At 39.1% G+C, this 14,691-nt stretch overlaps 1 non-coding gene across 1 annotated transcript; it reads left to right on the top strand.

Moving 5' to 3' along the window:
- Positions 1–8,901: 8,901 nt before the first annotated feature.
- On the top strand, positions 8,902–9,005 carry LOC133820300 (small nucleolar RNA R71). Its single transcript, XR_009886718.1, has one exon. It is a non-coding gene; the product is annotated as a small nucleolar RNA R71 (small nucleolar RNA).
- Positions 9,006–14,691: the final 5,686 nt, after the last annotated feature.

Here is a 14,691-nt window from a genome sequence, read left to right as displayed (position 1 = left end):
GAACGACCCTTGAGAACGATCTGACTTTTAGCCCTTTAACAGTCACCTAGTCATAACCAAATATGGGACACCATCAATAAAATGATTAACAAAGGTTCCCAAACCAAGATCTAGCCTCAAGGATATCAATCCCCACTAATCCGGGAAGTAGGAACCATCCCGAGGCCCAAAACCAAGTTCCCGAGGCCAAAACACTCAAACAGGCTCAAACCTGCCCAAGGGTTCCGGTCCTAACACCTTGAGCCGCGACCCCCAACCACTCCAGGAGCAAGGGTTGCGGCACCCAGCAAAGGCAAAATCTCTCCACCTGCTTCTTCGAGCTAGGGCCGCGGCGCCCAAGAACAGGGTTGCGGCCCCCAACCCAAAACCATCCCCAAACTCATTTTCCTTCATCCCAAATAACCCAAAAAAATACCTAAACACTTCCAAATCATCAAATCAAATTTCCCAAGCTTCCCAATGATCCAAAACTATCAAATCCCAAGGCTCAAACGAACCAAAAACTCAACGATTAACAAAAGCCAATTCTAAGCTTAAAAACTCTAAAAACTCAAAACTTAGATTACCTTTGATTGGGTTGTTTCTCGTCAAATCCATCGGTCAAGAAGCTTCTAATCTTTCCTAGGATTGCTATGCCTCGATCCTCGCTTGATTACGACTCCTAGAACTCGAGATTTCTTTGAAAATGCCTCGAACGGTAAAACGAACTAACGGGAAGAGAACGAGAGGTTTTCTAACATACGGTTCTATCTGACAAGATACTTCAAGCTTAAGTAACCTCAAATAAAACCTAGTGCTCGGGGTCCCAAAAACACCCCCGGGGACATTATAGTCAAAACTTCCAAAATTTCCTCATGATCTTAATAACTCCTAATTTATCATCAAATAACATTCTCATAACTCAATATCCCAATAAAAGACCCCCGTTATGACAAAACTGCTAATTTGAAATATAAGACCGTCTCATGCCGAATAGCTCGAATATATCTCCATAATAATGGGATCTCATTCACAAATCACAATATGCACCCAAATACACAAATATGCCCTCAACGGGCCAAATTACCAAAACATCCTAATAATTAGATGTGGACCCACATGCATGCATATAAACATCATATTATAATATAATTCACATAAACATGCATATAATCATTTAATGGCATAATTAAACAGTTATGGCTCTCCCAGCCTACTAATCCAGCCATTAAACTGCATTAGGGATTTCGGGGCATTACAACTATCCCCCCCTTACAGAAATTTCGTCCTCGAAATTTACCTGAATAGCTCGGGATACTGATTCTGCATATCTGACTCCATCTCCCAGGTTGCTTCCTCGACCTTGCTGTTCCTCCACAATACCTTAACCAAAGGTATCATCTTATTCCTGAGGACCTTATCCTTTATGTCAAGTATCTGAACCTGCTGCTCCTCAAAGGAGAGATCTGCCTCGATCTCCAGATCTTCATAACTCAAAATATGATTCACATTAGATACATACCTCCAAAGAGCTGAAACATGAAATACATTATGCACGGCTGACAATGCCGGAGGCAAGGCCAACCTGTAAGCCACCTGACCAATCCTCTCCAGGATCTCAAATGGACCTACAAATCTAGGACTCAGCTTTCCCTTCTTCCCAAACCTTCTCACCCCTTTTGTAACGTCCTACGTTTTCGGGTACCTTTAAACGACTCGGGTCAGGATTTTTCCCCCGGGTTAAGAATATTATTTTAAATAATATTATATTTTGTTTGTAAGTATTCCATGAGTTATTGCTAGCCAAAATATGAATTTTGTGATTTTAAAAGTCAAGATAAGACTTTCGGTCCTAGACCGACACAAAAACCCTGATCGGGTAAAAATCTCGGAAAATAAAACGAAAAATCATGGCAATTATATTTTGGGCATAAAATACATTCATAAAAGTTAAAGTTTGGTCAAAAATAATAAACCTAAAAGAAAATGGAAATTTTAAGGCATTTTGTGTTAAATGCCTAATTTTGCCGAAATGGGGAATTTTATTCCATGAATGGACCTTAGGTTAAATTTTATTTTGTGGTTAATTAAATTAAATATGAGAGACATTTAATTTAATTAATTAATAGTAAGTTTGGTGATTAAAACTTAATGAGAGTGAAAAAGGTGTAGAAAGTCAAATTGGGTTTTTCTTCTTATGAAATAATTGTTCACCATTAAAATATATATATATATAACATAGAAAAAAATGAATTGGTGGCCGGCCATGTGACTCTTTTTAATGGTGTGAACAAAAAAAAATTAATAATTGAGTTTAAATCCCATTTAATTAAAGGTTAGGGATAAAAGCAAGTGGGTAAAACACTTGAGTGTTTTTAGAGTATATTAGATAGTATATAACTCTTCCATCCCTCCCCAACCGACCACATCACCCTCTCTCATTCACTATCATCTTTTTTGAAGACCTCTCAAAGTGTTCTCTCAATATTCAACCTCAAGAACACCAAGGAAAACTTGGAGGCTAAGTCTTGGTCTAGGAAGTATTTTCCCTAAGGTAAAGCTTCACTAATCTAGGCTTTTGTAAAGTTTTAAGCTTAGAGTTTCAAATAGCTAATTAACTATGTTGTTGGGGGAAGTTGGTTAGGGTTTTTGAAAGGTTTTGGAGGAGCCAAAGCTAATAGGAAGGTCCAAACCTTAAGCAAGAACACCAAAGAGGTAAAAAGTTTACTTTTGATGATTTTGTTGTAGGGTTTTTAGTTTTAAGCATTATTTTGTATATTTAATGCTTAAAGTTTCTTGTTGGTGATGTAATAAGGTTAAGGTAGTTGTTTAATAATTTTTATGATGCATGTGTATTGATTTTTGAAAATGGGAACCAAAACCCCCAAGGGTTTTGTAGGATACCCTAAAACAAAACATGTTTTAAGCTGTGACTTCCAAGGGGTCAAGCAGCCACTATATATTGTTTTTGTAAAATTAAATTGTACTGTGATGTTGTTGAGATTGAGTACATAAAATTGAGCTTTTGAAACACTAAAAAATGTTTAGAAATGAGTAAGTTATGCTATTTCAAAGTTTAGGTAAAAAACTGTTTTTTTCGTATTCTTATTTTCGGAACAAAGTTTGGACAGCCACTGTATAGGGAAAATGAACCCAGTTTTTTCTAAAATTTTGTGGACATATTTCTGGCATAACCTATTATTCCACTGTAAAATTTGGTAAGAAAATATTGAACGGTTTGAAAGTTATTAACTGTCAAAGTTTGGAAAAAATAAGGACTTGAAAATAAGGTCATTTTTACCTCATTGTTGGAAAATGATTTCACCAATCAAAAATGCTCATTTTGACCTAAGATTTTACAAAGACCTAAATGACATAACAAAAATGGAATTGGGAAATTTTGGTAACAATTGGGTAAGTAAATTTCAAGTTATGAACTAACGAAGTATGTAGTTAAAAATGTGAAAAATAGGTTTTTCACACTTAGTGTAAAAATGAGATTTTGGAACATAAGGTCAAAAGTAAAATTTTGTTTATTTCAAGATATAAATTGGTAAGTCTTGAAATCATATTTTCACTAAAATTACCCCTTTGAGTTTAAATGAATTATTTTTATTAAAGAGTTTTTATTCTTTCTAAAAATAAGAGATTTAATTTATTAATAGTTAATAAATTAAAAGAGGGTTTAAAACCCTATATTTTGATAAAATAATTAAATGAATTATTTTTCTAGTAAGTAAAAATTGATTAATTGCTTTTGGAAAATTAATTAGTCAAGATGAGAAATTTATAACGGTTTTCCTAATTAAGACAAATTAAGCAATTTTCTTAAATCGGTTTTTAGATATTAAAACCTTAAGAAAACTAAAAGGAAAATTTAAAGAGTTTATTTTCTTTAAAAATAATTAAGGAATTTATTTGTATTTTCTGGATGTAATACCGGCTAAAATCTTACATATTTTAACCGACTAGTCGAAAGTGCAGGTTAATAGCGATACCTTGGAAGAATAAGATTTTTAGCGGGTTGTGGGGAAATACCATTGTGATACCCGAGCCTAGGTATCGAGACCTTAGGATAGGTCTCCCCGAGACTTAGGGTTTAGTCTCGAATATTTTGTATGACTTTCCTTAATAGGTTTAAAACCAAATAAGGATTATAAATCCTTACAAATGACTTTTATTAAAATGACCAAACTGCCCAAAATAATAATAATGAATTATGAGTGCCATAATTAATCCGAGTATACTGTATGGATAACTACAGTATTGGCTAAGCGTAACTGGACTGAACATTGGAGGGTGAAAACCTGCTGAGCGCTAAGGACTCCAAGTAAGTCAACTTATATTGTATGGCTACAACATGAAATGATTATTGTCTTGTATGTTAGTATAGGGATACATGCACATATATAGGCTGTCATAGAAAGTTGCTTAGAGACGTTAGTCTAGTGAGTACTGATTTAGAAAATATGAACGGTAGAAGTCCATCATATCCTAGACGGTTGATCCCCGTCACACTGCTTGATTTTATTTATGTCCGGTTCATTACCGCGACGAGTGGCCATGAGATGAGGATAAGCTGGTTAAACCTAGGGGCGTCAAGATAAATGGGAGCTAGGGGCCCTCATGCTTACTTAATCATTGGACGGTTAGAATCCGAGCAAGTGCTCTGATAAGTTATTCCCGGATAGCAGCCGTGAATATTGGCCATTCAGTGAGAGTGCCTACAGATACTAGGGGTTGCCAAGATTGAGTGAGGCTGAACACCCTAGGGGCAACTGCTCACCAGCACCACTGATTAACATAGATGTCTCCGTAAAACCGTGTAAATTGGATTACACTCTTGGATAAGTAGCGATGCCCTAGGTAACACGATAGTTACCCTTGATGAGAATATTTATTGGCTAGATCTTAGTGTGGAGACTCGGTTCTCTTTTACAGATTAGCAATTATGTTGGAGGGCGCGTTACGCCTGAATTGTTGGAAATTGTCGAGCGTTGGTCTCGAATTATGTTGTGATATAATATATCTGCTTGCTCTGGGATTTTCTGAGTGCAGGGATATAATTGTTGATAAGATATAGTTCTGATGTAATATATCTGCTTGTTCTGGGATTTTTTCTGAGTGCGAGATTTTATCTAGTTATGAATTAATTTATCCTTGGTTATCAGGCATGACCATAAGTTTGCCAGGACGCTTTAGCGTTCTTGAAATTGATTGTGTAGGGTCCGGATGGGTCCGGAACCCTAATTCTCTACACGCTTTGTTTGAAAGTTGATCTTACTAAGCGTTTTCGCTTACCTAGTTGTTTCATGTTGTAGGTAAGAGCAAGGGCAAGGCAGAGCAGTGAGCGCTGGAGTCTTCCTTGCAAATGTACATGTGGACCGACCTTTTGGGAAGCCGTTTTTATTTTTGGAAATGTTGTGTAATTTTCCTAAACTAGGCTCACTCTAATCTTTATAAAACATGTTTGTAACTAAATGTTAAGTATGTCCATACGACTTTTTTTTTTAAAAAAAATTCTATGGGTTTTTGAGACATTTTGTTAAATGAAAACATTTATATTTCCGCATTATCGAGTCTTGAAAATCCGGGTCGTTACACCTTTCCATGGCGAGACTCTAAGGAAGACATAGTCTCCCACTTGGAACTCCACGTTCCTACGCTTGGGATCTGCATAACTTCTCTACCTACTCTGAGAAGCAAGCATCCGAGCTCTAATCTTCTCAATGGCTTCACTGGTTCTCTGAACTGCCTCAGGACCTAAGTATCTCCTTTCACCTGTCTCATCCCAATGAATGGGAGACCTACACTTTCTACCATACAGCATCTCATAAGCTGCAACTCCAATGGTAGACTGATAACTATTGTTGTAGGAGAACTCTATCAAAGGTAGATACTTGCTCCAAGATCCACCAAAGTCCAGCACACATGCTCTCAGCATGTCTACTAATATCTAGATCATCCTCTCAGATTGCCCATCTGTCTGAGGATGATAAGCAGTACTGAACTTCAATTGTGTCCCCATGGCCTTCTGCAAACTTACCCATAGCTTGGAAGTAAAAGTAGGGTCCCGATATGACCTCGGCGCTCCATGGAGGCGCACGATCTCTCTCACATAGAGATCTGCATATTGATCAACTGTGTAAGTAGTCCTCACTGGCAAGAAGTGAGCTGACTTGGTGTAGCGATCCACTACCACCCAAATAGAATCATGCTGACCAACAGTCCTGGGTAAGCCCACCACAAAATCCATCGTGATGTCTTCCCACTTCCACTCTGGAATATCCAGAGGCTGCAATAACCCTGCCGACCTCTGATGCTCAGCCTTGACCTGTTGACATGTCAAGCACTTAGCCACATACTCCACTACATCTCTCTTCATCCCTGGCCACCAATACAACGATCTCACATCCTGATACATCTTCGTGGTGCCTGGATGCAAAGAGTAAGGTGTAGTATGAGATTCATCCATAATATCTCGCCTCAAAGCAGTGTCTAACAAAACACATATCTGTCCATTGTACCTTAACAAGCCTAACTCAGACACAGTATAATCTCTGGATGCTCCAGCCAGAACATCCTCTCTGATCTTGATCAGCTTTGGATCACTCAACTGACTCTCTTTGATTCTCTCCAATAGTGTAGACTCCTAGGATCGCTATGCCTCGATCCTCGCTTGATTCCGACTCCTAGAACTTGAGATTTCTTCGAAAATGCCTCGAACGATAAAAGGAACTAATGGGAAGAGAACGATAGGTTTTCTAACATACGGTTCTATCTGACAAGATACTTCAAGCTTAAGTAACCTCAAATAAAACCTAGTGCTCGGGGTCCCAAAAACACCCCCGGGGACATTATAGTCAAAACTTCCAAAATTTCCTCATAATCTTAATAACTCCTAATTTATCATCAAATAACATTCTCATAACTCAATATCCCAATAAAAGACCCCCGTTATGACAAAACCACTAATTTGAAATATAAGACCGTCTCATGCCGAATAGCTCGAATATATCTCCATAATAATGGGATCTCATTCACAAATCACAATATGCACCCAAATACACAAATATGCCCTCAACGGGCCAAATTACCAAAACATCCTAATAATCAGATGTGGACCCACATGCATGCATATAACATCATATTATAATATAATTCACATAAACATGCATATAATAATTTAATGGCATAATTAAATAGTTATGGCCCTCCCGGCCTACTAATCCAGCCATTAAACCACATTAGGGATTTCGGGGCATTACAGCATTCCTCAATCTCATCCGGAAACTTCATAGAGTTGAACACATTAAAGGTCACTTGTTGGTCATTCACCCTCATAGTAAGCTCTCCTTTTTGAACGTCAATCAATGTCCTTCCAGTGGCAAGAAATGGTCTTCTCAAAATTATTGGAACATTTCTATCCGCTTCATAATCAAGAATAATGAAATCTGTTGAAAAAATGAATTTATCAACTTGCACAAGTACATCTTCAATCTTGCCTTCCGGATGTGCCATAGATCGATCCGCTAATTGCAAAGTGAATGTGGTTGGCCTTGCTTCTCCAATTCCCAACTTCTTGAAAATCAACATGGGCATCAAATTGATACTAGCCCCCAAGTCATAAAGTGCTCTACCAACATCTCTACCACCAATAGAACAAGGTTTTGTAAAGTTGCCTGGGTCTTTCAATTTAGGAGGAATTTTATTCTTCAATATATCACTACAACCTTCAGTCAAAGCCACCGTTTCAAATTATCCAAGCCCTCTCTTCTTGGTTAAAATATCCTTCAAAAACTTCACATAGTTGGGCATTTGTTCCAAAGCTTCCACCAACAATATATTGATGTGAAGTTTTTTCAAAACATCTAAAAATCTTTAGAATTGACCATCTTATTGCTTCTTTTGAAATCGCTGAGGAAATGGTGGAGGTGGTTTGCTCATAGGCTTCTCTGTTGCATTTTGCTGAGGAATTGCTGCAGAATTTGCTTCAGGATCAACATTTGTTATTTTCGAACTCACAGCTCTTTCTTTCTTTTCCCCACTACTTTGGATTGAAGTGGGATCGCTATTGCTCTTAGGAGTATCCGCATTTAACTCCAGATTTTTACCACTCCTGAAGGTAACCGCCTTGCAATGCTCCTTACCATCTCTCCTTGGATTCTCGGTATCATCAGGCAAGGTGTCTTGTGGTCTATTCCTCAGCTCATTAGCTAGCTGCCCCATTTGAATATCTTGGTTCCTCAAGGATGTCGCTTGGCTTTGAATCACAGCATCATTCTTGGCCATATATTCTTTCATTAAACTCTCCAACAAGCTTGATTGAGACACTTGAGGAAGAGGTGGTTGAGCTCTTGGTGGTTGGTGAGAAAACCCCAGTGGATATGTAGGCTTGTTTTGCATTGGTGCTCCGCTTGAACTAGCTCCTTGAACCCCCCCCCCCCCCCCCCCCATGAGAAATTTGGATGCTGCCTCCACCCCAGATTATGAGAGTTTGAATATAGGTTATTGCGGTTGGCATTTTGATTCCCCACATAACAAACCGAAGCGGGATTCGAATGACAACTCTTGAATGTGTGCCCATCTCCCCAATAAAAACAAGACACATCAGCAACTTGTCCCATAGCAGCTAGTTGTACCATTCCCCCCAAACTCATGTTCTTGAGAATGTTAGTCATTAATGAAACTTGAGCGGTCAAAGTTGTCAATGCATCCACTTCAAGTACACCAGCCACTTTTCGACTTGTTGAGGCTCTAGCATTGGACCATTAGTAATTGTTGCTAGCTATCCTCTCCAAAATTTCATAGGCTTCATTGTAGGACTTAGAGAGAATGGTCCCATTAGCTAAAGCATCCAACACCATGCGAGTGGAAGAATTGAGCCCGTTATAGAATGTTTCCATTTGTATACAATGTTGAATCCCATGGTGTGGGAACTTTCTCAATAACTCTTTAAATCTCTCCCAAGCTTCATAAAAGGATTCATCTCCCAGTTACTGAAAAGACATGATTTCATTGCGAAACAACTTGGCATTTGGTAGGAGGAAAGTATTTCATCAAGAATTTTTCAGCCAACTCATTCCATGTAGTCACCGAGTCGGGAGGAAGGGTGTTTAGCCAAGCTCTAGCTCGATCCCTCAAAGAGAAAGGGACCAATTTCAATCTTAGGGCTTTGTCACTCACTCCTTGTAGCTTGAAAGAAACACTCACCTCCAAAAATGAACGAAGATGAAGATGAGGATCCTCAGTAGGCAACCCACTAAATTGACCCACTGTCTGCAACATTTGGAACATCACGGGCTTTAACTCGAATTGGGGTGCTTAAATTTTAGGCCTAACAATGCCCGGATTTAGCTCATTGAACATGGAGGCAGCATACTCCCTTATGTCTCTATCCCTATCATCAGCCATAGCAATCGCGTTAGCGATATTATTAGCACCCTCAACTCCTTCAACCTCTTCGGCCATATTAAGGCGATTTTGAGCCTGTTGTTCCATTAGTCTTCTTCTAATTGTTTGTTCAATCTTAGGGTCAATAGAAACTAGTTCAATGTCTTCTTGCTCGTTGATACAATAGATCACCTAAGAAAACACAAGAACAAGCAAACAAGGTCAGAACAACAAAGAAAAATAAATTGCAAGTAACTAATATTACACAAATTTCTAATTCCAATCCCCGACAACAACGCCAAAAACTTGTTGTGAAAATAATATTTGATTTAAATACGCAAGTGTACGCAATCACACAAGTAATACAATGATAAGTAGATCGTCTCCACATGGATTGCAAAATAGAAAAATAGGCAAAACAATTACTAAACAACTTAAAGATATTGACAATTAATGGGTTGTTTGTGAGCTAAACAAAATATTACAGAAATAAAAATACTAAAAATAAAACTGAACTAAACAAGGTAATTCAAAAGAAACAGGTGGATTGTAAAATGGACTTGAATTATTAATTCCCCCTATGTCAATTATATTAAACAGATTGCGGCAACAATTTTAGCAAAACTCTCAGGTTAACAAGAATCCAATAAAAACTCATAAAACTTTCCCAAATTCTATGATATTAATTCTTTTACCTAATTAAACATATTCCTACACCAAATCAGATTTAAGAATACAAATTCAAGGTTCAATTCTCAAAAGTTACACTAGGCAAATAACACATCCCTATGTTACTTACTAACATAACCTAATATAGATTATGACTTGTTTCATCCAAGTTCTTTCCATTATATTTAATCCTTCCAGCATCAAACATAATTAAACAATCTTGCCATTGTTGGCCAAACAACAACAAGAAATTAACAATAAGCACACTTGAATGAACAAGAAAAATTTCACTAAAATAAGGTGCAAGAATTTACTACACTATATCATAGGGTTCATCAACAACTCAAGCCACACAATTAGTTCGTGGCTGAGTTAAAGAGCATTAATCCAAATTCAATACAACCCATAAGTATTTAGAGTAGAAATCAAACTAGAAAATATAAAATGAAGTTTTGAAACAAGAGAAAGAACAAATCCAATTGATGATTGAGCTTCTTTATGTGTTATCCTCTTCTTCCTCCTTGTTTTCTGGTTTTCTTCCTCTCTCTATTGCTCTTCTTTCCCAAAAAATGGTAGACTCCCCACTTTGTGCGGCTGACCCTTCTCTAAGTACCTCTTGGTTTCCTAGTTTGGCCATCCAAGTACAAAATTACCCCTCCTTTTGGTTCATACATGGGTCTCTTTTCTTCTCCCCTTTGACATTTGCTTCCAATATTGACTCATGCTCTCTGTACTTGCCACCTCATCCACTATTCTAGCTCACCCTCTGAATTTCCAAGCACACATAGATGTCCAAAAGCAGCCTGATCGAAATGCTTCAGCAAAATCTGCTTTGCTACCGCAAACCTGCTATTTCAGCAATCAAAATTTAACTTAGATAGTTTCATTATTTGTACAAATATCTATCCATGAAACTATTTTCTTCAACCCATTAGCTATTAAAAACTACAAAAACAACTAAACTTAACTAAGATCCTAAAAACACACGAGTTAGTTACAAAAGCTAATAATAAACTAACATCACCATCGATTTTTCCACATTTATAAGTTCAAAAACACATGAAATAACTCACTTATCAAAGACTGGTCAACATAATGTTCCAGAACCTACTCGGGAGGAACATGGAGGTCTACATAGAAGATATGTTGGTCAAGTCCAAGACATCGACCTAACATGTAGACGACCTAGCAAAAGCATTTTCCATTATCTGAAAGTACGGGGTGAAGCTGAATCCCAAGAAGTGCACTTTTGGCGTGGCATCCGAGAAGTTTCTAGGCTTCATAGTAAGCCCATGAGGGATAGAAGCCAACCCAGACAAGATCAAAGCACTGATCAACATGTTGTCACCATGAAAACACAAAGATGTTCAAAGCCTGACGGGAAGAATAGCAGCTTTGAGCTGGTTTGTGTCGAATTCCATGGACAAGTACATCCCATTCTTCAACATACTTTGCGGAAACCAGAGGTTCGAGTGGACTGACGAATGTGAAGTGGCCTTCTGAAAATTGAAGGAGCAATTGGCCCAAGCGCCAATCTTGTTGAAACTGCTGGATGGGGAACCACTATACCTATATTTGGCAGTGTCAGAACATGCCATCAGCGCCGCATTAGTGTGAGAAGAAGGAAAGGTCCAACTCCCGGTCTATCACATAAGCAAAAGGTTGCTAGGCGCAGAGTTCAGATACCCTTTGATCGAGAAATTGAAATTTCTCTTACTGACCGCTTCCAGGAAGTTAAGACCTTACTTTTAGGCCCATGCCATCAAGGTACTAACAAACCATCCCCTACAACAAGTATTACTAAAACCTGAATCATCAGGAAGACTTTTGAAGTGGGCCATGGAGCTGAGCCAGTCCGATATCGCTTATGTGCCCAGCGTCTCCATCAAGGGACAAGCCTTGGCCGACTTCATTCTAGAATGCACCAAGATAACTGAGGATGAAGAACATGTTGACCCCATAGTGCCCTTTTGGAAGATCTTTGTGGACAGAGCTTCCAATGAGAATGGGGCCAGGATCATCCTGATATCCCCTCAAGGTCATCATCTGCAAAGCGCCTTACATTTCCAGTTTGAAGCATCAAACAACGAGGCTGAGCACGAGGCAATGCTGGTCAGATTACACTTAGCCCAGGAAGTATGGGCAGAGATCATCAAAGTTCACAGCGACTCCCAGCTGGTGGTCAGGAAGATTTCGGGAGAATACCAAATGAAGGGGTAGAAGATGGCCGCATACGTGGTGCGAATCCGGGAGTTACTCCAATCTTTCAAAAGATACTTCATTCGCAAGATCCCCATGGAACTAGAACGTGTTTGTAGACACGTTGGCAAAAATTGGCCACGAATGTTGAAGCAGAACTCTCTGGGGCAGTCCCAATCGACCATCTACTTGTGCCCAGTATTCAAGCTCCCGCAATCATCAACGCCATCTATTACACTACGTCCTGGATGGGCCCTCTCATCCAATATTTAACCACTGTTGAATTGCCCACGAACAGGGCCGCTGCTCGGAAGCTTCAGTACCAGGCTCCCAGATACGTCATGATGGATGAAAGACTCTATTGCAGGGGGTTATCCATGCCCTATCTCCAATGTGTATCCAGGAACTAAATGAGCGCAATCATGCACGAAGTGCACGAAGGCTTTTGCGGAGATCACACAGCCGAGCTCAGCTTGTCCAAGAAGATCCTCAGGCAAGGATATTTATGGCCAATAATGAAGAAGGACTGTGTAGATTACACCCGCAAGTGTGAACAATGTCAAAGGAATGTGAAGATCCCATGAGCCCCTCCAACGGAGATAACTTTGATGACCAGTCCATAGCCTTTTACAATTTTGGGAATTGATTTGGTAGGATCCCTCCCGACCGGGAAGGGTGGAGTAAAATATTCCATTGTAGATGTCGACTATTACACCAAGTGGGTCGAGGTGGAACCAATGAGCACCATCGCCTCTAGAAAGGCCCTGGACTTCTTCATCAACAAAATTGTGTGCCAATACGACCTCCCTCACAAAATCGTGTTCGACAACGAGAAGTAATTTGATAGCGTCCACTTCACTGACATCTGTGAAAGACATGTCATCATCAAAAGTTTCTATACAGTCACAAGGCCTCAAGCGAATGGGAAAATAGAGGTTGTGAATAAGATTTTGAAGGGGACATTAAAGAAAAAGCTACAATCTAGCAAGAGTAAGTGGCCGGAAGAGTTGCCCCGCATCCTATGGGCCTACCGGACCTCGGAAATAACATCGACCAGACATACTCGCTATTCAATGGTGTACGGATACGAAGCAGTTATCCCAGTAGAAACTACGGTCCCGTCTCATAGAAGAGAAACGTATGATCCCATCCGGAACCACGCCTTACTCCAAGAATCCTTGGACCTCATCGAAGAGATCCGGGAAGAATCACAAGTGCAGCTGAAATGTATCAAGGAAAGATGTTAAGAGCTGAAGGTTCAGAAACAGCGATCTAGTCCTGAGAAGAGTCTTCCCTGCATCTCAAGATCCGGGAGTGGGGGTTCTAGGACCAAACTAGGAAGGACCCTATGAGATCCAAAGCGAAGTATGTTCGGGATCATATCGCCTGAAGCAGCTAAATGGAACAGAGGTCCCAAGGGCCTGGAACGCAGAACACCTGCCGGTACTATTAGTAGTCGGGAGGATTTAATTTTGCTCTTTCTAACATTATTAATTTCAAGTCATTTACGCCCTAGGGCCACTTCTTATTTAATGAAAATGGTGTTGACAAAACACCATAATAAATATTGTAAAAAAAGAAAAAGTTCACGTCCGTCTTTAATTTTTACACGAACAAGTGACCTAAGACTACATTCTTTGGTCATTTGGGGGGTAGGAGGACCATCTATGCAAATCTAGGATTAAAACAAAAAAGGATGCAAAGCTCAGAGCTTAGTCCTGATCCAGATTCGTATAGACTAGGGGTCCAAAACCCAACTCCCAAACAAAAAGGATGCAAGGCTCAAAGCCCAGTCCTAATCCGAATCTGTATGGTCCAGACCTAGCATGGTCCAAGATAGCCTAATCCCTATTCATGGTTCCCCTAGAATAGTCTAGGACCCTTGGAACTTAAATCTTATGTTTAAATTGATTAAATTTAGTCTTGTAAACGGTCTAGGTCGTTAGAACCTAAACCTCGGGTTGGAGATAAGTTAATCAACTAATTTATACCTAAGTCATGTTTTTAATGGTCCAAACCGTTAAAATTAAGTCATGTCTGAAAAGTCCATAACATCATAGGCCATTGGAACCTGAACATCAAAGTCAGAACAGATTAAACAGATGACAGTTGATAAATCTATAACGGTCTAGGTCGTTGGAACCTGAACCGTAGAGTCAGGTTAAACCAGTGAAGTTATATTTAGTAAGTCCAAGACGGTCCAGTCCGTCGAGATCTGAACTTTGGTCTCAGGACAAGGTAGTTATTGTCTACAATTTTTCCCTGATGGTCCTGGCCAATGGAACCAGAACTCCACATTTAACCTTAATCCATGCATAGCGGTAAAACACTTAGTGAATTTTTGAGGAAAAATAAATGAATATAAAGTTGGAATAATTGTGTAAAGACAAAAACCAATATAATAACATTACGAAAAGATAAGCAATTGTCGTAGATGCATTTTCGCCCAAA

The sequence above is a fragment of the Humulus lupulus genome, chromosome 2, assembly GCF_963169125.1.
Source record: "Humulus lupulus chromosome 2, drHumLupu1.1, whole genome shotgun sequence".
Lineage (NCBI taxonomy): Eukaryota > Viridiplantae > Streptophyta > Magnoliopsida > Rosales > Cannabaceae > Humulus > Humulus lupulus.
This window is presented reverse-complemented; position numbering and strand designations above follow the sequence as displayed.